Here is a 23,383-nt window from a genome sequence, read left to right on the forward strand (position 1 = left end):
TTTGTTTTAGTCAGCATTTCACTTCTCCCTGGCAAATTCCACCTTCTGCTGATACTCCTAATGTGCTCCAGTTTAATTTTCTTACCCCAGGCTCAGGAGGCCTCCAATGAGAGGTGTCCCTTTACTTCCAACTGGCCATGCCTTCCAGCTTTGCACAGCTCCTGTTTCTCCTGGCCTAGGGAACAGAGAAAACCTTTTCATTTCTGGTTAAAATCCCATCTGGTGAGTTACCCTAATGCAGGAGTCATCTCAGTCAAGTCAGCAGGAATCCCATGGGAGCATATTCTGCACATATGAGATCAGCCACTCCACCCAGTGCCATTAGTTGCTCTTCTTTTTGTCACCTGATTTTTCAAAACTCAGCAGAAAGGGTTAATATTCTCTGGAGGAGAGGGGAACCTCAGTCTTCAAAATCTTAATCAGAATATGCTGAGTTTGTTTAATTGTGAGATTTTTGATCTTTGCTTTCCAATAGAAAAGAAAAGTCAAAGGTTTTCAGAGGCTGTTCAAGCCTTTAGATAATTGGTGACTTCAGGAATTTTAGGAGAGCTTAGGACTAAGCACTGCTCTCAAGACACAGTGCAGAAGAGGTTTCAACCCCTGGGGCCCTGTTTCTCTTCAGCTGCTTACAGACTCACCCATCTATTCCCCTGAACCTGGGAGCTGACCCCATTTGTGGCCATTCCTGTTGGCTCCCTGCAGAGACTTCCAGAGACATTGCTCTGAAAGGAGGAGGTCATGTTTCCAAGACTGCTAAAAGAGTTCCCCAGATGAAAACACAACTTCCAAGAGCTTTGGTTCCCCTAAGGGCACTGGCTTGGAGTGAGTGGCCAGTTGGAAGAACTACTCAAGAAGACCATTGGGATTTTTCCCCAGATGTGTATAATGTGGTGGAGTACCTATGTAATGGAAGTGCTTCAGAATTTCTATTATTTGTGGAACATGAGTATTCAGTATCTTTAGATACTGGACAACAGCCCAAATTCCCAAAGTTTCACTACAACAGAGCCTTTGTCTGAGATCTCATCCCAAAGTTTATTATTAAGTGCTTGGTGCTGTCACTCAGAGGTGTCAGTCACTCAGCCAGTGCACAGACAAACTCCTGATGGCAGAGGGAACTGTTCACAGCTCCTTCCTCTCACACCTCCAACCTGCCTCAGCAGAACCAAGAACAGCCTCGAGCAAATTCTCACTTTCCAACCCACCTGTGGGTGGGCTTCAGCACAACACCTTATATTTTGTTTCCCCATGTCAGTGGTGGAAGACTGCATGTTTGTGTAGAAAGCCAGCAGCCAATAATCCATATTCTCCTTTTAGTTCCTTTTGGATGAGTTCAACTTGTTAGAAGAGGGCTTTTGGCTCTGATAAGCAGAGGAAATGGAAAAGCCCACTTTGGCCTTTACCTGAGATTTGCTTGTCTCAGTTGCAGTAGGTTTGAAACTCGTGAGTTGTTTGGATAGCACAGGGGTTGGCTCCTGCAGCCATGGCAGGTTTAGGCTCAGCCTAAGTGGGATTCAAGATGAGGAGAGCTGGTAGAAATGAATGGCCAGATAAAAAGCTTTCTCTGGAGGGTTTCCAATACTGCCACCTATGCAAACTGAACTCTGGCACAAAATCTGGAAAAATAGTTGGCTTGGATTTGTCATGTTTCCCTTGTACTGTGGATGCCTGTAACCATAGGTGGTATTATTATCACCTCTGCTTTAAATATAATACCTGGCTCTGCTTGGTTTTGTGTACAGCAATAAATGCCAGCTCAAAATGTACATTTATACACCAAATTTTATCATAGGATCATGGAATGGTTTGGGTTGGAAGGACCTTAAAGCCCATCCAGTTTCACCCCCTGCCATGGGCAGGGACACCTTCCACTATCCCAGGTTGCTCCAAACCCTGTCCAAGCTGGCTTTGGACACTCCAGGGATCCAGGGGCAGCCACAGCTTCTCTGGGCCCCCTGTGGCAGTGCAAGGAGAAAGCTGGATGTGGAGGATCCTATGCCATTTGTTACTTTAGGACACGAACTGTACTAATAGAGAGTGACACCTTTTTTATATATATTATATATATTTGCCTTGCAGCAAAACAGGTCATGTTTAGTAAAGAGCATATTCTGAGTTTTGCCAAGTCAGTCATTGCACAGATTTCCACCCAAGCTGTTCACCTGAGACAGGAACTCAGTGAGGAGACAATTGTGCTGCTTGATGCAGATGGTGACCCACCCCTGTATGGCACATTCATATTTTCTGAAAAATCCCTTTGCCCAGGATTTTTCTCCTGGGAAGCTGAGAAGCCTCAGAGAAAAAGGAAACCACTAATTATCTGATTTGTTTCTCCTGTGTTTTGCTCCTTTGGAATGTGTTTGGAGATTGTTTCATTGGTTTCATGTGAATTATTTTGACTCAATGGCCAATCAGGGTCACGCTGTGTCGAGGCTCTGAGGAGAGCCACAAGTTTTCATTATTATCTTTTAGCATTCTATAAGCATCCTTTCTGTATTCTTTAGTATAGTTTAGTATTCTTTTATGTAATATAGTATCATAAAATAATGAATTAGCCTTCTGAGAACATGGAGTCAGATTCATCATTCCTTCCTACGTCTGGTTGGCATTGTACCCAAATACAATACCTGTATTCACTCCCTGAGGTTTCAGAATGTTCAGCTGGATGGGGGAAGAGAAGCAGCCCCACACTGCTGGCACTTTCCAGGCAGAGACATCAGAGGCTCAAAACCCACACTGAAACTCCTCCAAGTCTATTAAAGTCATTGTTGGATGATATTGAAAGGCAAGACTGTCTCCAGCCCTATGCACCACCAGCAAAACAACACGTGGAAATCTCCCAAGGTGCTTTGACATCCTCTGCAGGTTTCAGTGTCCCTTGTCTTTCAAGGCTGAGACTCTGGCTGTGCCCTACAGCGTCACTCAGGCAGGGAGTGGTGGCAGAGCTTGTCCCCTTGGGCCCACACAAACAGAGCCACATCACTGCAGCACAGGGAGGAAATGTCTGGAGCCTTCTGGCTGAGATGGGGCATTTCAGCCCTGCCACTGCAGACAAGGCGTTCACAACAGCCAGCTACTGAGCCTGGGTATTTAAGGACTCAGTAAATAACTACTCAGGGGTTGGTTTTTTCAAACATACCAATGGTATTTTCATCAAAAGACCCTTTCTACAGAAATAGACGAAGGAGAAAAAAAAATATTTATTCAGAGTGTGTTTCAGGGAAGCGTCACTGGCTGGTGTTTTATGGTAAATGATTACGGTGTTCTGGGACAAACAGACCTGGCAGGCCAGACCTACTCCTGTCCTTGAACTGGGACAGGTGCAGGGGGAATAGCCCAGGCCTTGTCTGCTCAGGCCCTGCTGAAGGAGAAGGGATTTTTCCATCCAGTCTCCTTGAGAATAGCACTTGAATGCCCAGAATCACAAGAGCACAATTTTGTCCCCATCATTGTGACTCTCTCTTTGCCATCTCTTACTGAACCTTCCTCCCAGTGAGGTACCAGAAGTGATGGGTTCACCCTCACACCCTCCAGAACTTCTGATCTGCCCTGGGTCACACAAATATCCAGCTCCTCTTTTGAAATAAAAGCTGCAGACACATCTGTGCCTGGTATTCAGTTACATGTTCTAGGCCCCAACAGAATGACATCTTAACAATATAGCCCAGAAAGGTTTCCGAAAAAGGAGAATAAAGTTATTCTAAGGAGTAGGCCATAATCCTCTCATCTACAGAAGGTTCCTTCCTAGTTACTATTCCTATCTTCAGGCAGGAATTTAGGTGGTCTCTCTTTTAGGAGAACTTAGGAAATATCCCTCTAGCTCTGCAGTCAGCTGTTCTTAAGTCTGCCTGCAACACCAGATGCTGGGAAACAGCAGGAAAGGATGAATCCAGTTGGACCAAAGCTCTGAAAGCTGTTCCTACCAGGACCTTTGTTACAATTGCTCACACAGCCTGGAACAGTGTTACTCTGAAGTGACTCATGTGATGGCATCTAGTCAGTTAGGCTGGGGTCTTTTGTACAGGGATGCAAGGCCATGCTCTGCCTCTCAACTGCCCCACATCCAGTGAGCAAGCAGAGACTCACTGCCAGTTGTGCCAAAAGGGGCACTTGAACCAGCCAGCAGCTCACTCTGTCTCAGGAAGGCACACAGCCAGCCAGCCTGGCACTTGCAGCAAGCTCTGGAGGCTGCAGTAATGCAAGGAATCCTCCATATACATATTTTTGGTTGATCACAACAGCCAAATTTTGAGCTGTGTGTTAGGATTGGAGACCAGACTCCTGCATTGTAACCCCCTGTATAAAACAGGGGCTCCAAGGAGATCAGGTACCTGTAGAAATGCGTATGCTCTGGGGCTCAACATGCTGCTTGTGACCCATCCATTTTGGAGGTCTAACCCCTTGCAGCTCCCTCTGTCACTCCAAGGACAGAGGCACTTTCCATGTGGCTCAGCCCAAGCAGGTCACCTCATTCAGTGACAAGCACCTCATCCTGGTGATGCCTCAAATTTTTGCTTTTCTATTTTTCAGATTCTGTGCTGCTTTAGTGTGTAAGTCTAGGCTTCATATTAGGGGATGGTGAGCTCTCTTCACAGAGCAGGGAGACAAAACAATTCCTGCTCTAGCTGGGGACCAAGGACAAATGATCCACATCTCAGGCCCAAGAGCATGAACAACAGGGGATTGAAGAGAGAAAACAAGAAGGATGGGACTTCATGGGCTAAAGCTAGAATTGGACAATTATCTCCAATATGCAAATAAACCAGAACTTATAAAGGTGTGAGACCCCCAGTTGTCCATTTTTCTGGCCATTTTGGGTTGTGCTGCCCAAGGTGGATCTATTTGAGGCCTCTTACTAAATCCCTATTTTATTCTTTAGCTCTGTCTAGTCTCTGTTCTAGGTCAGCCTTCACAAGGCATCACTGGAACAAGGCACACAAGTTCCGCTGGGGATTAATAAAAAATGATCCAAGGAAAAAGCAGTAAGATGGGCCTGGCATCCCAGTTTGGCTCATCTCACTTGACAGAGTGCCTGGTGAGTTACACAACTTCACTATGAAGGATCACAAATGTTTATATCCAACAGATTTCCCAGCACTGGCAGTTAAAGCATGGCAAGACTCCTTTGCTCTATAAGTGTCTAGCAAATAATCATGCAAGCCCTTCCCAGGTGACCTTTTAGGGCAGATTTGGACAAAGATCCCTCCAAACTGTCCATAATAGATTGTTACTTTACCAAGAAGCATCCTGAAATCACTTATACCAGTAAGAAAAAACCCCACAAGGCAGTGGGCATCAGATTTCAGCCTACTCATTCCATGATGGGATCTTTATAATGTCTGCACAAGTCTCTCATAGCTGAGCTGAACTCAGCTACTGCACACTGAGCACCTGCCCACAAGCCAGGTTTAAATCTAAACTAAATCTAAGTGGGAAACCAGCTACTTGGGTTGGTCCTGGGGTAGGTAAGAAGCTGGGTCATGCACTCAAGAGTTGCAGGGGGAAAAGAGATGTTCAGGTGGCCAACAAGACCAACAGATCCTTACACCAGATTTTCTGAGGATAGAAGTCACTACTGAGTGTTTCATGTGCTGTACAACACAAAGCCTTCATTCCCATGTTACACTTTGCCATGTGGCTCTTGCATTTATAAACTCCCCTGAATTAACACACTAAATGGGGTTAGGGTTTCCCTGGGAGACAGTGCAAGTCTGCTCAGAAGAGCATTTCTGGGAAATGTGGACAAACACTGGGCCAAAGCCTCTGCTGGCCCAACTCCACTGAAATCAGAGCAGCAGCAGATAATTCAGCCATACATTCTTAGAGCGTCACTGCTCAAAAATCTCTCCCAGATGGGAACAAAGAAACAAACAAGAGATATTCTCATTAAGAAGAAATTAGAGAAATTTATTTAATCAGAGATAGAAACATTCAACTCCTACTTCTCACTACATCAAGAGTTTCCCAAATGACCATCCATTGACACTACAGAACCTCTGAACTTCAAAGGAACTAGGAAAGAGAAACAAACAGAAATGAAAGGGAGGTGCTGTTAAGGGAAAACAATAAATTGTTTTCCTCAAAGCTAATATTCCTTTTTAGGAGACCAAATTGATCATTGTTTCACTCAACAAACACCAGACCTATAAAAAAAATTTTAAAAGCAAGTAGAAATTGCTTAATATACCCAAACTGCAAGAAACAAAACACTTTAAATCAGTGCTGCCAATTAGAACACCACGATCCTTCAGTCAAAAGGCAACAAAGAACCACATCAGTCCTGCTAATCTTTCTGATACCATCAAAAAGGGGGGCTTCAATTCATCTTGCCTGCCCCAGCAGCTCCCCTCCTTCCAGAGAAGGTGGTGTCATTCACAGGAAGGGAAGCAGGACATTCCTGCCACCACCATGGGTGTTTGCAAGGGCTGGCTCATGCCTCGAATGAGCCACAACTGTGTGGCTGATTTACACTTCTGTCATTAAATCACAATTCATCTCAAGGAAAAAGTGCAGAATATTCTACCCAAATAAAATTTCCCCAAGACCTGTAAACTCTTCACATACCTGCCAAGTCCACTGGAGTTAATGCTCACAGGGTCTAGGGGAAACCAACCTGCACCTTACCTCAGGAAAACAAAGGATGAGAACAGAAAATATTCCAGCACCCTCTGCCTTCTCTGTCCACAAACCAGTGGACAGAGAAGTTTGTCTTCCCAAACCAGTGTCCACAAAACATCCAGCACTCTGACAACATTCTCATGAAAGGAAGCTAATTCCCTGCCACTGGTACATGCTAAGGCATGCCAGTAGCAACAAGAATTAGGATGCTTTAGCAGGTTTGAAATGGCCAAAAGATATACTGAAGTGTTAATTTTTATCTTTGCTATATCACCAACATCTAGAATATTCTCTCCTGCAGAGCAATCCACCAGATGTGCTCAAAGTGTGCATTGCTCCCATTGAGCAGCATCATCCCTGCACTTTGAGAGACACTGAACAGCTCTGAGTGTGTCTGGGGCTGGGGTGTCCCGAGGTATCTCAGATTCCAGGCTGCACAATGGCTTCTGGCTGCAGCCTCAAGGTTTTGCTGGAAGACCCATGGATTATAACACCTCATCCTTCAAATGAGGGTGATCTTTCAAAGGAAAGGGCTCCAGACACAGATGCAACTGGAAACAGAATGTCATCACAGGGAAGAGATGTAGGCTGAGAATATCCAGCCAGAAGATTTGAGCTCATTTCAACTTAAGTTCTGAATCCTTTAGTGCCTTTCAAAGCTTTTACAATACCAGTGGTTTTGGTATTGATTGGGGTTTGGTTTTACTTTGTTTTTTCAGTGCCTGAATTCAGTTCCAGTTCAAGTATTAGAGCTCTAAAAATCCCCCTTCAAGATACCACTAAGCAATGTCTCTAAAAAAAGCTGACCTCTCAAAAATTAAATAAATAATAATAATAAAAATAGAGGTTTCACTAGCTATGGTGGTACCTTGGCACTGCAACAGAGGGGACATTTCCCTTTCTGTAGTTCCAAGCAACACTTCCTTCCCCCTCTGTCTTGGTGGGACAGATTTCTCTTTCCTCCCTTTTGGGCACAGAATTGCTGCCACAGGAATTGATCACCAGAGTCTCACAGTGGTTATCCAGTTTATATATAAAGTGATGATGGAACATGAAGAGTTTCAAACACCTGCTATTCATTGTGTATTCTTCTCCACCTTCTGATTTAATGAGCATTTGTGACAGCTCAATCAGCTCCTGCTGAGATACTTGCACTGTCCCTCACTTTTTCCAACAGCTCTTGTGAGGAAGCAAAGCAGCTGGACATGGAAAAATATCCACTTGTCAGTCCTTGCATTTCTCAAGAGTTATGTGAGGCTTCATTATAAACCTTGGAGGTAATTAGAACTAGAGATTTGATTAATTTGTCAAATATGAGCTACATAAGCAGTTCACACTCTCTCTTGAAAATTAACCTTAAGGTCTTATTTTTCTATCAAGAAATATTTGGGAAGGACAAGCAGGACAATCTATTCTGCTGTAATTATGAGATAAAAAAAAAAGTTTTATTTGTACCTAAGATGAAAGAAAGAGGTATTAAAATAAACCAAATATTATTAGAGGCTAAGATTTTTACTGCTAAGTATGTTTGTTCTCATCCCAGTTGTGGAAAACAACAACTTGCCTCTTCTAGCAAGCAGTGAAATTCCAGCAATATTCCAAAAGACATGAATGAATTCAGCTAAGCCTGGTTTTGTTCCACATCTCTCTGGATTTCTCAAGGAAGCCTCTGACCCCACAACACTCCACAGGATATCCAATACCATCCAATAGCTTCTTTCCCATTTGAAATTGGGAGCACTCACATTTGGACATAGGCTAAGCAAGGTGAGATTAAATTCCTCAATTCAGAGTTAAGCTATCTGATGGCACTATTATGCATTTTTTTTCAGTTTCAAAATACTGCCTGCATCCTCTACCACAAGAGGAAATCACTTTCACCTGCTACAGCAGTTTTTACCCAAGAGAAGCAGCCTTCTATTTAAAATACAGATAGAACTGAGCACTAAATGAATTTATTCTCTTACTGTTCTCTTGGATAACTGGGCTTTTTTAGAGTTTTGTTGGTTTGTTTTGTTGCTACATGAAGTACACCTGCTCTGGAGAGATGTGTCAGGAAGCTTCACTCTGCTAAGTCCTTTATTCTGACATTTGAACTGGAGACATCAAGATCTCCCAAGTAAGTTTTATTCCAAATCCATCTTACCTAGCAGTCAAAGTCTGGAGGTTTCAGCTGTTTGCTTTTTCTGAAAGAGTAGAATTCAGTTCAAAAACTGAAAAATAAGGAGAGCCAAAATCCCAAGCTCATCTTTAGGCTGGTACTGCAGTCTGTGACATCTGACATTACTAAGAACAGTCAAGCTGAACTCCAACCTCTCAGCCACATCTTACCACATCTGAAATCAAAAGTATTGAGAGGTGATGCCACTCTGGAAACTTCTCCCAAAGAAAGGATGTGGTTTCAGAGACTCTAGCTCTGCCTTTAAAATATTTTATTTTTTTTATTGATTGCTTTGTTTGTCACACATGATTCCAGTTCACATCTAGGGCACTCTGCAGTTGGGTTTTTTGGGGGTTTTTTGATAACTCTTAACCCAAGGGCTTTGCAAGCAGATGGGTAGAAAGAAACATGTTCCTAACAGCCAGATGAGATCATCCTGTGTCATGTGTGATCTCTCACCCTCCCAGATTCAGACAATACCCTATAGACTTTGAATGTATCCATGTGATGCAAGTTCACAACAGTTCTCAGAAATGGGGGAATCTGGAACATCTCCTGTTTTCTTGCACTCAAACTGTTGATTTCTTGTTGAAAAAGGACATTGTGAGGAGAGACATGCTGCTCTGCAAGACAAGGGGGTAGGCAACAGCTGCATGGCATCCCTGCAAATCCAAACATTTAGGAACAGCTTAACCCAAAGAAAGTCATGGCTGTCAGTGCATTTTGAGATGCCAGACTGGTGCAAAGTCTCTGCCATCCTTCCTCAGCCTGTTTTATCAACACGTGGAACAATTTGCTGTCCAAGATGAAGCTGCCAGTGCCAGGATGGTATGGGAGGGGTACAACCCAGCACTGCCCCTTTTCCATACCCCAGGGCTGTTCAGCCCACCCAGGCACTTTCTCTGCATGAAGCACAGCTCAGCAGCCACTCTGACAGCATCTACTGCAAAGGAATGCTAATTTCCTCCTTAATTCAGAGCTGAGCATCACACAGGGATTTATTGGTACAGAACTGCTGTAAATAAAGACTACATGCTCCAAATAGGGCATAATTTTTCTACCATGAGTGCTGCAGAAAAAGGAGTCTTGCCTGTAATATACTGGTTAAATATATATAAACACCACAAAGATTAATACAAGAAGTGGAGAGCAGAAGAGGACTCAGAGCCAGCTCAGGAGCACAGGGAGAGAACCCAGTGGATGCCCCAGGGGTGTAGAGCCACCAAGCCATCCCTCTTGAAGTTTGATTATTTAGTTATTAGTTAGGTGGATGCTGCTTTAATCAGTGACCTGAGGATGGAACTGACCTTCACATTTAAGAGAAGTCAATTGTTTTTAAGAGCATTCAAAAAATAACAAAGGCAGATGAGCATCCAGCATGAAGGATTTCAACTGCCCCAGGTATGCACAGAAGCATCTTCATGTCTGATTAGCCTGGAAATCTAAAAATCTGATCTTCAGCTTCAACTGCAGCTTTTCCTCAGCTTGGACCATTTACAAAAACTCTCCCCAGTGGAGAACTCCCAGGTATCCTTTGAGCAGGAGGTTACAGTTCACAGCTAAGTTGCTCCACATATGTTGAGTAATACTCAAAACTCACATTTAAAGAGTGATCAGATATCAGCAATTTGATTATTTGATAATTGTACAGAGTTCTAGAACAGAGCTTGCTTTTAGGATTGAAGCACCAGTGTATAATAGCTAAAGAGAAACATTTGGAGATTGGGGAAGAAAAACAACAAGCTTAGGAATGGGACAAGGATGGCTTTCTGCAGAAAATCCAAGTGTTCAAGAGAAACACTGGCAGGCAGCAAGGAGAAATGTGTGGAACAGATGAAACTACGTGTGGATTTACCAGTCTGCTAAGATCATCCCTACTGGAAATTCACTGCTCATCTGCAAGAACAAGGGATTATTTGACCATAGCTGGACAGAAATCAAAACCCTCAGGAACATGGTCTAAAAAGCAGGACAACCTCATTCTTGATATTTTTCTATTTTGCTCCTTACATAACAACAGTGGGAAGACTGGACCCACTGTGTCTTTGGACTTTTTATGGAATACACAGATTATCCTGCAAGTGTTTGGAGCTGGAGAAAAGCCTGTAACAGCTGGAATCCTATTGAATGACAAGGCATGGAAGGAACACCCTGATCTATGAAATAAAGATGATGAACAAGGTCTCAGAGAAGGGCATTGAAAGCTTGTGAGACACCTCAAAAGGGATCTCAGGAGAGATGCCCAGGAGAAGGTGCAGCCCTGGAAGCAGCAGGGTGGCAGGAGCTGGGTTTGCCTTCCATCAGCAACTTTCTCACAGCTGCACAGGAAAATAGGAAAAACCCCAAATTTCACTAAAATGTCTCTAGCTCTTTATGAGGATCACACTTTTTTCTAACAAAGACAAGCAGAATTTATGTACTTCATACCAAAGCAATAGTACAAGGCTTTACATAAGTGTTTAGATAAATGTTTGTTAGTCTTACAGTCATAAGTGATGACTAAACCCAGATGAGAAGTCTTGGCAGAGAGCAGCAGCCAGGACTGAAGGACTGTTTTACCAAAAATACAACAATAAGCATTTTTGTTTGCTTTAGTTCAGTGGATAAGGCATTCAGGGATATTTGAAATCTTTATTCAGATCCCTGCTCTACTTTGCTGTGCCCAACACACTGGGCTCATCTGCAGGATTGTCAATTCTGATACAAATCTTGTTATAAGATTTTAAAGCAGAACCTTAACTGAGGTGGTTTGGGATAAGCTTTTCAGCAAAATATGGATGTTTGTGGTGAAGTTTTGTGCTGGAGAGGCTTTGCTCCAAAATTATAGTTTATCTCTCAGAAAAGGAGTCTCCACATTGATCACCCAGGGGCTAGAAAATAAATCTGTGCAAAGTGCAAATTATCCAAAAAATCAGATTATCTTCTAGATCATACGAATAGATACCCCCTTTTCTATTGAAATCATTGGTTAAAAGTAGAAAATTATGGATATTTGACACACACAGAAATAACAAGAATGGCTGAGACCTGCATGGTTAGGGTTGCTGTGCCATAGTGCAGCAAGTCAGGACAGTTATTTTGATTTCTACTTTTCCAAAGTGTTCTCTTCTGGCAGAAAATCAATGGTTTTCAGAAGTGAAAAGCTGAAAAAAAAGTTCTTCAAATGCTTCATTTTAGTTACAAAATTGCATCCTATCTGATCTGAACAAAAACCAGGTGAATCCAGATTTCTGATTTGGAATGAATATTGTCATAAATCCATAGTGTCCATCACAGCACATTTGGGGGAAGAATTTCCTGCTGTTATACATAATTTTCACAATAATTTTATAGGATTTTCTTGAAGATGCCCTTTCAGACCAAGTTTTCCAGGTTTCACGTTTTTAAACCTTTCATTTTTTAAAATTGTAGGAATTTCAAAGCAGCAGGTATTTGCACATGAAAAACCCTCAGTGTTGACTGCCAGAATCAAACAGTGAATCCCACAAACTCCAGATAAAACTATGGATACCACAACATTCCCTCCAAGCCTTTCCCACTGTCTAGCTGAAAAACCACAGCTTGCAGAGAAACTAAACCCAGTGGGGTGGGTGTCTTATTTTAAGCCTGAAATGCACAGCAAAAAAAACCCCAAAAAAACCCTTTTACTTATGTTTATTTATAATGACATTGATCAGACCAGCACTGGGGATATGTACAAATTCCACAGTGTCATAAGTAAAATAGCATCCAAGATCAAATAATAAAACCTGGGATATGGTTTTGAACATAGAAAGTTGATTTAAAGTTGCACAGCTCCACAGCCACACCATTTTCTGAGGCACATATTAAATTCTTCAAACCCAATTTGTCATTGACCTAAAGTGCATGCTCTTAATTATGCTCCTGTTCAAAAAATCTCATTAATTCTTTGTGAAATGTGTGTATTGCAAATGGAAAAATTAGGAGAAAGAGACATTAAATGTAAGACCAAAGAAAAGGTTTTCTCATGAATAGTTAAACTGACTGTATTTAGTTTGCTTTTCTGTTTGTGTGTTTTTCTCTTAGCAACAAGGGGAAAAACAGCCTTTTAACCATAAGAAACCATAACTGTAAGAGCATAAAAATTGACATAGAAAATAGGATATCTGAAACTACCTGCAACAAATCACTTACACTGTTTAGGCTACAAATTGAAGATATTCCTCTAACTTTGAAAGAACTCAGATTTGTGTAACTACAAACAAACATTTAGAATTGTATTTTAAAGACTTTCTTCCCAGAAAGCTTTACATGTGGAACCCATTCAAATCCTAGGAAAACCCTGAGGACTTTTATTCAGTCTATTTCCAACTCAGTGAGATTATTCATTTATTTAAAATTAGTCACCAGTTTATGTATTTGCAGAAGTGAGTGTGCACGAAAGATTTCTTACATCCCACTGAAATGCAGACATCTCTGCAGCAAGACAAAGCTGTTCACAAGCTCTACACCACAGAAGAAATAAAGCCATCAGGTTCAAGGAAGGCAGAACACAACAGCCTAAATTAAAACTTCACCAGGACTAGACTTTACATCATTTCCCCAGGCAAAAAGCACAACACAAGCTTTTCAGCAATATGTTCACAAGTCAAAACTTTGCCTCTGCATCTCAGATGTGGTTTATCTTAATTTAGCAAACCCCAGAGGAGAGTGTACTGATTTGAGTGCTGTTAGCATCACCTGTATGGGATGAGATATTGCACACAAAGCTGGGAGGGGAACGTGCTCAAACATTTCCCAACCCAGGGGCTGCAGAATTTCTGAGTAGCTAGAGGAGGTAAGTTTTACTAAAATATTAGCATACAGGTGACAGAAAAAAATAACCCTCTGAACCTGTTATCATCCTGTAAATCTCAGGCTGGGAATGACTGCCATGGCCCTAAAGTCTCCCAACACCTCACCACAGACTGGTGTGATGAGAAGCTCCAAGGCAGTCCTGGGCTCTGCTTTTCACAAACATATTCCAAACAAATATTTGTTGGCAGTAAACCACCAAGGAAAACATGCACACCTTTGCACCTTCCAGCATGGCCTGGAAATTAATGACCCAGGAGTTGGCAGCACACCTTCTCCTTCCTTGAGGTTGGAATAACTCAAGTAAACCACGATAGCAAAGTAAAAAACAGGGTTTTAACAAGAGACTTCACAGAGTATGGAGATTTCCAGCAAATCTCTTTCTCTTAATCTCCATTACTGTATAACCAGCTGCTGTTTGGGAGCTTTCTGAGGAAGCTCTTATCAGGTGGGGGAAATCAAGGGTCAGAAAAAGAGCTGGGCCCTGCTTAAGCCTCTCCCAGGTTTTCTTTCTTCCATCACTGTGCTAATCTCAGCCTGAACATTGCCCACAGGTAAGAGCCAAGCCCCCCTGCAGTTTAGGAGAACAAAAAGGCAAAGAAGATTATGATCTTGAAGCAAGATGGGGAAAGCAGGTGGAATTTGCTGCAGTGCCTTGAGGAGACAGTGTGGCTTTAGGAGGATAAGTCATGACTTATCTGACAGCAGGGATGGGGTTGTCCCTGCCCTTTTTGCTGCACAAACTTCAGCAGCTCTGGGAACCTTTCAGTATCACCAGGACTTGGGCAGCTCTTAAAAACCTTGACTGAGCAACACTTAAGGCTGCAAGTTGTGTACACCAGGCATTAGGCAGGGTCTCCAGCATTTAAGACATACCTGCAGGAGCTGTTTGTGGAGCCAGAAGAGACCAGCAGGTGCACCTGTACTGTCCCTGCTCCTGGGCAGCATCTTTTCAACAAAGTACCTTTTTTGCAGGATTTGTGGAACAATCATTTCCTCCCACAGCCTATAGCAGCTTTGTCTAAGCAGTTCTGCACACTGAGCTACACTATCAGTCTTGGAGGAGATACATTACCACAGAAATGGGTTTCCCTTTAACAAACTCAATGTCTCTTGTCCAATTTCTGAATGGAAATAGCTGCTTTCCTTCTGGATTTTCAGTTTGACTCCAGCCCACAATTAAACTGTGTGTAGATTTGAGCTGTACATGCTTATTGGAAGTGGCAAGCTCTGAAGGAGTGGTGTGCCTCCAAATTTGGGAAATAACCACACCCACTGCATCCTGCCACATCCAGGGGGCCTTGGAGCAGAGTGTCACCAGCCCCTCTAACCTAAAGCAGCCTCACACTGCTTTGGGCAAGCCCAAACCAATCAGTGGTACCTGGGAAGATCAAGGGGACCTCAGCAGACAGGATCAGCTGCTCCAGAATGCTGGAGTTCACCTTTCCTGGAGGGTTTTTGCTCAACAAGCTGACTGCATCTCTGGCTTAGAGAAAACAACAGCCTGCTCCCTGCTGATGTCCTGCTGCCTGTGGTACACACACAGAGCACTGCTTTTAGTCCTTTTGGAAACCAGATCTACCTCATGCTCTCTAATGCACCCTGGAAACAATCCCATCAAGACAGGGAGGCTGAGGGGTAACAGCATGAGCACAGGGTCTGCAGGCTTCAGCCACAGTCACTTTGGGGTTAATTTCCTTCTAGAGAATAGAAGGAATGGGATGTAAATCCTGGATGCCCTATGAAGGCATCATCACTTGATACAATGAAAAATGATACAAAGCTGCTTCATGAGGGCTGGGGCTTCCAGCACTCAGAAAAGGAAGGTAGAGACAATGCCTCAGATGCATCTAAATAAAGCTTTTTATGGTCTAAATTTTAGAACATTTAAATTTAGAACATTTAGCTCTTAAATGTTTTAAATCCTATGTTTAATGCTAAGCTTTGGTTTACAGGCCCAAAGTTCTGAGAATTCCTTACATTTTGGATTCCAACATCTCCCCCTTCTTTTTGCCCCAAGAACACTCCTTTGATGGCTTTGTCAATCATCTGTTGTATGCATTGGAGTAGGCAAGGCACAGTTATAACTATGATAACAAAGCTTTGTCTGCAGTAGGACTGAACAGGAACTTATCTCAATGGGAATATAACTAAATTCATCCTTAAATTAGCTATGGTCTGAGGTTCTCACATAGCAAAGCCAAAAGCAGTTTAAGAAATAGTCCTGAGCAGAAAGTATTTTGTTTGGACAGACAGACAGAGCACCAATATGACCCTACTGCTGCTGACTAAACCTTTTGATTACAAAACATAAGCTGCAAGTACGTGCAGGAGCAGGTTTTTAGCATGAAACATGGAACTCAAAAATCAACTGTGCACATGTATAGGAGATATTGGAGAGAGAACTGGCAGGATGAATCAGAGGTGGCTTGAAAAACACTTCCAGGATTTGCTTTTAACAAGGCTGACAACCTTTTGGTTTCTTAAATGATTGCATAGAGAGCTTTGAAGAAACAAAGAACACAGTAAAAACACATCACAGAGCTAAGTAAACACTCCACCCTAATAGGAAGTCTCTCCCCCCGCTCTGATCAGACATTTTTGTGTGTTTTCAAGGCTGAATTTCAGATCCAACCTCAGAAGTTCCATTCTAATGGCTATTGGACAAATCCCCAGTACCATGCAGTGAGGAACCTTATTCCAAGCAGTGTCATCACAACAAAAATAAATTCAGTACTCTGGCTTTATGTTGGGTTTCCTGAGTGACATATCTTGGTTGTAAGGTACACAGGAAAATTCAGACTCAAGCTAGTTACAAACAACAACTTCAAAGCCATTAATAACTCCAAACTGAAAACAAAGCTTCCAAAGTCAGCATCAGGCTTACACTGATTTGAATCCTGAGGGGTTTGTGACAAACTCACACCAATACCATACATGAGCAGCTGCTTCTGAAGTCTGGTGCAAAATAAATCAGTTTTAGAAAAACTAAATCATCCATGCCCTTTGGATTACTCTTTATTTTGTATTAAAAGAAACATATGCATGATGTGCCATGTTTTTCTTCACTGAGATCCTCCTGGAATGCCAGTGAAGATTTTTGCCTTCATACCCTTGAACATTTCTTAGTGCTGCTTAAACCCTTCTGCAGATTTCTGCCTGGGATTGTGCCTTCCACTCAATTCCACTGCCAGGCTTGCACTAGGTCTCGTGGCTCAATTATGTCCAAACCCAGAGTTAACTGCTCTAAAGGGAGAGGGGAGGATCCACTTACAACTACAACAGCCAGAGATATTTTTCCCCCCTAAAAATGGTTAAGACACTTTAGTACAATTAAGAGAAGACATTTTGGTACAATTATTACAGTGACAAGGAGCCATAGTCCCACAGCAGTCCTCAGATAACTTCCTCACCTCAAATATTAGCCATGTCCAGAGCAGAATATGAACCAAAACATTTGGATATCAAAAGAGTACTGGACTGAAATGTTTTCTCCATTTGTGCATTTGGAATAAGCAAGATTACTTTTGGCTTGTAGAGTGTGAGAAAGTTCCTTTTCAAAGCTTTTCCAAGAGAGAATAAGTGCAAAAGAACACCTTCATGCAAGAAATATTTGCTTCCAGAACATTATGGCAATTGTTGGTAGAGGCTGTGAAAAACTAGATTAGAGCATTAATTCCCCTAAAAGCAAGATCAAACTTCAAATTTTCTGACAATAAAATCCTCAATAATTAGTGCAATTGTTTTTTGTTCAATTGTTTTTCAGTTATTGCATGCTCTCAGTACACATGCTTGAAAGTACAACCCTGAAGGCTTCAAAAATTGAAAAATTAGGAAGTGACTTTCCACTGGTTTAGCCAGTGGACCAGTATGAGCTGTCTGAACATTACCATAACAAACCACCATTACACCACTTTAAAATAATATTTGTCTATTGAAGCTGTCTGTTACAAAGTCATCAACTTTGAGCAGTTTAAAAAAGGCACTAAATTATAGGGTGGAAGTGCTTAAACACAGTTTTATTTGCAGGGAATTTGCAGGACAGCTTGGTCTTTTATCAGGAGCTGGCAGACAAGGATTTCACATGTTTTTAAGATCCTGGCATGGAGGGGATTGTGGCTGATGTGACCATTTATGGCCTGATCCAAACACTACCAAACTTTGCCATTTACTGACATTTAGTGCACTCAGACATTTACCTCTAATCTTGCAAGAGTAGTCCCATCAGCCCTGCTCCCAGTGGGACTGGTTTGTTTTGGTGACCTAAACACCCAGAGCCAGCCAAGTGCCATTAGTCTGGATGTGGGGAAACATCTTCTTGCAGGACTGGCATCAGCACCTACTCCACCCTCCTCAAAGCACCCAGAGCCAGGGCAAAATGAGGTAGAAAATGCTGTTTCTAGGCAAGTACCACTAGGAATACACCCAGTCTTATCTTCTCAGCCCAAACCCAAAGTTTTATGGCTGGTTGGATGGACACTGACTTATAAAGCAAGATTTTTCATGTCTGCTCCTGGTCCATCCCATACCTTGTGATCTAGGACAAATCATCTTTGCTCCTTCTGCCTCAGAAGATTTCTTAACTACTTCAAGCTCCTTTGGAGAAGCCAAGACAGGGAAGGAAGGATGCAGCTCCTGGTTTATCCATATGACCCAGAGGTACAGGATTCCTCCCACATTGTGACTAACATCAGTAAGATGTATCAGTATTTCCCCTCCCCATTAAATCTGCAAAGCCCAACATCATCAAGAAAGCTTTAAGTGATAAACTTCACTCCTCTCAGCATGTGCCAATCCCTGTGCATCACAGAGCTCTCACATTAACTCATCCAAAGAGGAAGAAGCCTTTCAGGGAAGAGAAGCAGAGACCAGAGCAGACAGCTGGCCAAGGAGACAGGCACATAGTACAGAATATTTTAAGTCAGGGAATTTACTCCTCAGTGCTGACTGCAATATTTTGAGGGCAGCAGGAGGCTGGTTTGCAAGGCCAGGCTCTCACCTCTCCTGCCATGCTCCAGTGATGTGTCAGCAGGCTGATTTTCGTCAACACAGCTGAAATGTTTCTTCTTTGCTGTCCCCACTCATGATGCTCTGGAGCAGAGTCACAGTCAGCTGCTCTGCGATGAGGCAACAGCCAGCTCATCCCACAGCTGGAGAAGGGAGCAGTCACAGCTTCCCCTGGGGACTCCCAACAGGCCTCAGGTTGGAGAGCACAGCTCCTGGACACAAATGGCTCATGAGGAGAGGGAGCTGTGCTCAGCAATCATGGACAGCAACAGCCTGGAGGTTTCTCTTCAAGTGCCTTCCCTTTCTGCTCACCTTTATGGCTTTCCTCACAGGCAGACTTGGCTAAAAAAGCCCCCAAGGGACCTCCTCCCTCCATAACCCTACTGGAACAGCAACTTAAATAAATTCCTTCTATAGATGTGTTCTTCATCCAACACTTAAATTCACCCCCCCAGCTTCAGACACACAGGAGCTCAGCTGATTCCTGACCCCAACATTGACACTTGGAATTGGCACACAGACATTGATCCAGGAATTAATTCCTGGAAGTCACTTTCTTGGAAGCAGATGTTTAACACAGGCTTTGGCATTTCCCCTGCCCTGCCATTCAAAGTTTCCTTCCGTGTGTTGAGCATGGTCAAAACTCCCAACTGGAGAACTTGATTTTACTGGAAACCTCCAAGTTAGTTTTCATCCCAAATTAGAGAAGTTTTCTGTTTCAACAATTAATTTACCATCTCAGGAAAATGTCTGCTGGATTAAAAAAAAATTTTAAAAAATCATTTTATTTCACTAAAATTGAGGAGGTTTGTTCAAACAATGATGTTTTGAAGCTTGATAATAGTGAAACTCAACATATTCCCAGTGAAAGCATTATTGTGAAAGGAAATCCTTCATCTTTGTTTGCTTACATGACAGAGCTACACCAATGCCAGCATTTTACCATCAAAGTTTTGGATTTGTTCAAATAAATTTGTTTTGTGAGGAAGCTTTCTGTCAGAAGGCTTCCTACCCCATGTGCTCTCCAGAGCTGTCAGCACAAGGCTCTGTGGGGCAGTGGGCTCTGGGCAGAGGAGTCAGGAGGTTGCAGACAGGACTCCCAAAGATCAGCACCTCCCCACTGCAGAGAGACCATGGTTTGTGTGTCAATAAATGTTCAGCAGCACAAGCTTTATATTCCTCACACTGACCCCAGCTTCCCACTTACCACTTCAGCTCTGTTTTTGCACGGTTTCCCCACCTCAGTGATTTTTGATCAATAAACCAAGAAGCAAAAATAACTCTAAGTTGTAAATACATCATTTATAAAGCTTCTCATCTCAGTTTCTCTTAGCCAACCCTCAGGATGGTAATTATCCAGGCAACATCTCTATTGAAGACACCTCTTTGCTGCCCTGCAGGTTTCAGCCAGGTAACAAGAATGCTCTATGTATCCATAAATCATATTTCTATCCAGGCTTTTGAGAGAGATACATAACATTTAATAAATGGTTGCCTTTTTGTAGCTTAGGAGTAGAACCTTAAAATATTTATGTTCAAAGAAGTGATGGCAGGTACTGCTGTTCTACTCTTGTATTTATTATTAAATGCTTCAAAGAGGTAGATCTCAGACATATGCAAAGGAATTAACTGCACTGATAACTTCCCAATGAGTGGAAATTGTGTTTGTTCAAAAGTAGCCTTGATATTCCAGCTACAGAATCAGCAAATAAGCCAGAAAAAAAATGTCAAAGCAAAAAAACTAAAGGGAAGGCCAAGAAAGAAGAAATAAACAGATATAGGAGCAGTAATATTAAGACTGGGAGGATTCAAATAGTGGAAGGAAAATGAGGAGTACTGGGTCACAGCCTGCAGCCTTTCTGCCTCTGCCATGGGTGTGGTGCAAGGACAATGCACTTCAGCCACAGTTTGGAAAATGAGAAATCTTCTGTCTGGGTGTAAAGCCAGAGGCAGTTGTAGGGAGCAGAGATAATGTGTGGATGACCATGGCCCAGTCTCCCAATGATCTCCTGACAAGGAGATTTTAGTTTGCCATCACTGCAGAAACAGCACAGGCTCCAGTTCTGTTGTTCTAGCCAGCTACTGCCTGCACTCACAATACTCCAAAACTGACTCTCAACACAGACTGGGCTCTCAGCTAGGTAAAAAAGGAATAATACTGAATTCTATCAAGCTTGTAGCCTCCCCAGGCTGTGAGCTGAACACCACTTTCAAAAGCTTGACAGTGATAACCCACCCCACCACCTGGCAGCAGGTCAAAGAATTCATTTCACATGGGGGAAGCCCAAAGACACTGATGGCTGCAGCTGAGTGCTGCACAAGCCTCTGGAATTGCCTGGGCTGGAATAAAAGTGCCAATATGGCATTTCAGCTTAAAAGGGTGAAACTCAACATGACAAGGGTTCACACCTCCCTTCCTGTTGAGCCCTTAACAGCCAGCCTTGCCAGAGCTGTGGAAGCCAGGATCGAGGCAGGGTGAGGCCATAAATCTCCAGGAGGGATCCTAGAACTCCACAACACATAGGAGGTATTAGAATTGGTGGTTTGGTTTAGTTCTTGCTGAAAATCCATCACTCCTGGGATAAATTTCCCACCAGCTTGTATGACCACAACCACAGGCAAATACAACACCAGCAAACAGTCAGGAACTTGGACAAGACTGCAGCCCAGCTCCTTGTTCACAGATAATCCAGCTGGGAATGACACAGCTCATCTCCAAGAAATTCTTTACAAATCCTGCCCATCATCTATTTCATTTTACCAGGTACAGTTCCCCAAACAGGCAGTGAACAACAGGAGTGAGAAGAAAGAGTGCTTTGCATTGGGACTTCACTCTGCCTGCTCCCCAGGCACCAAAAGCATACAGGAGAGGTGGGTCTGAGTGGAAGACAGAAGAAATAGAAGGACTCCTCAAACCCTTAACTCCTCGAGCTGCTCTCTGTGTCACCCTCCAGAAACAAGCCAGTCTTTGTCTCAGCCTGGACTTCTGTGCTTTGTTCTAAAAGGGAAGAGTCACTTTGTCTAAACCTCATTACAAAAGCACTTTCAGTGGTTTCTGCTGAAATAGTAACACTTCTCCATATAAGAAAAAAAGACTTTCACCATTTGCCTACAAGAACAAAGGAGTGAGTTTAATTTTTTTAACCACCAGAATTGGGATAATTGACAGAATATTGTAAACTCCTATTTATACTCCACACTTGTTTTTTCAAAGAAATTTATTTCATTGTCACAAAGGCCAAAAACTGAAGATTTTTTTTTATGACAAAGAAATAAACTTCATTTTTCTTCTGTTTAATAACAGCAAGTTTTCAAGCACCGTGAGAAAACAACTCCATTACCTTGGCCAGGGAAAAGGCAAGAAAAAACCCCCCAATATTTGTAAAGCTCTTTCTCAAGAGCATCATGGGCAATGCTTCTGGTGAATCAGTATCTCCATGGTCAATCATTGACCATCCATTTGCTCACTTCCCACACACAAGGACAGGCTGTCTTCACCCTACTGTACCATGAATGGTCTCAGCTTCTCCACATGAAAACGTGGAGAGATGATTTTGGATTCCTGTATTTATACAGCTTATTTTGCTCTTTTGCACATCAGCACCAAGAATAGCTGTCTTACCTGCAGAACTCATGGAACTACACTGAAAAAATCCCATAAAGACTACCCAAAACTTGATGAAAGGCATTACCTGCTTAAAACTTTGAGGCTGCTTTCTTTGCTCAGTCACAGAGCTGTAGCTGAGCACTTGCTCATATCAAATGTAAGTTTATGCAAAGGAAGGCACTAAAAGAGAGCTCAGGAAAAAACCACCATTAAACCACTTTCATAATTGGCCTTCACAGGGGTTTTTAGCCAGGCTCACATTTCAGAGGTACTCAAAGCAAGCAGGGCAAAAGGAGTCCAAGGGTTTATTCCAGTCACCCCTGGTTAGCACCAGCAGAAAACACAGGCAGCACTAAAACCAGCAAGAGATTCAATATTCTCTATTTAAAACATTCTTCTGGGCATAAAGGAGATTTAAATAGTCAGCTCAGCTCTCTGCAATACTTTTGAGTTTTTAAGGAGAGTGGTGCATAGTCAGAACGAAGCAAAATAGTCAGCACCTAAAAACCCCCTTTCACACACAGACACAGCAGATTCTGCAAGACAAGTTGGTGTCCAGAAAAAGCTCACTCTTGGAAATTTTTACACTTATGAGCCTGGAGGAAGCTTCATGGGAGTTAGATGAAGCAAAGCCAGGGAAAAGGGACACCATAGCCTGTTCCAGGAATACCTTTTCCAAACTAAGACCCACAAAGAATTTTGCACCAACAAAGACAACACCTAGAGGAGATTCTCCCTTATAAATAGCATTTTCCCTTAATAACAGCAGCCGCAGAGCTCCTCCTCCATTTAAAGGTTGTGAGCAGCAACCACGTGGTGCTCACCACGGAATCCACCTGGCGTCCTCTCCCCATCCCGTCCGGTTCCCACCCCAGTAATGAACTTGCTAATGAGCTCGCTAATGAGCTAACTAGCGTCGGCTTTCTGCCGCAGCTGGGCACCAACGCTGAGGTTAATTCATTTCTCCCTTCCTTTTCGAACAATTTACAACAGTAAATTCAAAGCTTAATTTGGATCAAATTTTGTTCAGTACAAGCTAAAATTTTGTATTTCAGAGGGAAAGATTCAGTGCCTCTTGCAGCTCTCCCTTTGGCTCTGCTGTTTCAGCCCCCTATCATGCACAGGGGTTTGTCCACCTAAGCCATGCCATGAGGGCTTGAGAAAGATCAACATTT

This window comes from Haemorhous mexicanus, chromosome 26 (genome assembly GCF_027477595.1).
Source record: "Haemorhous mexicanus isolate bHaeMex1 chromosome 26, bHaeMex1.pri, whole genome shotgun sequence".
NCBI lineage: Eukaryota > Metazoa > Chordata > Aves > Passeriformes > Fringillidae > Haemorhous > Haemorhous mexicanus.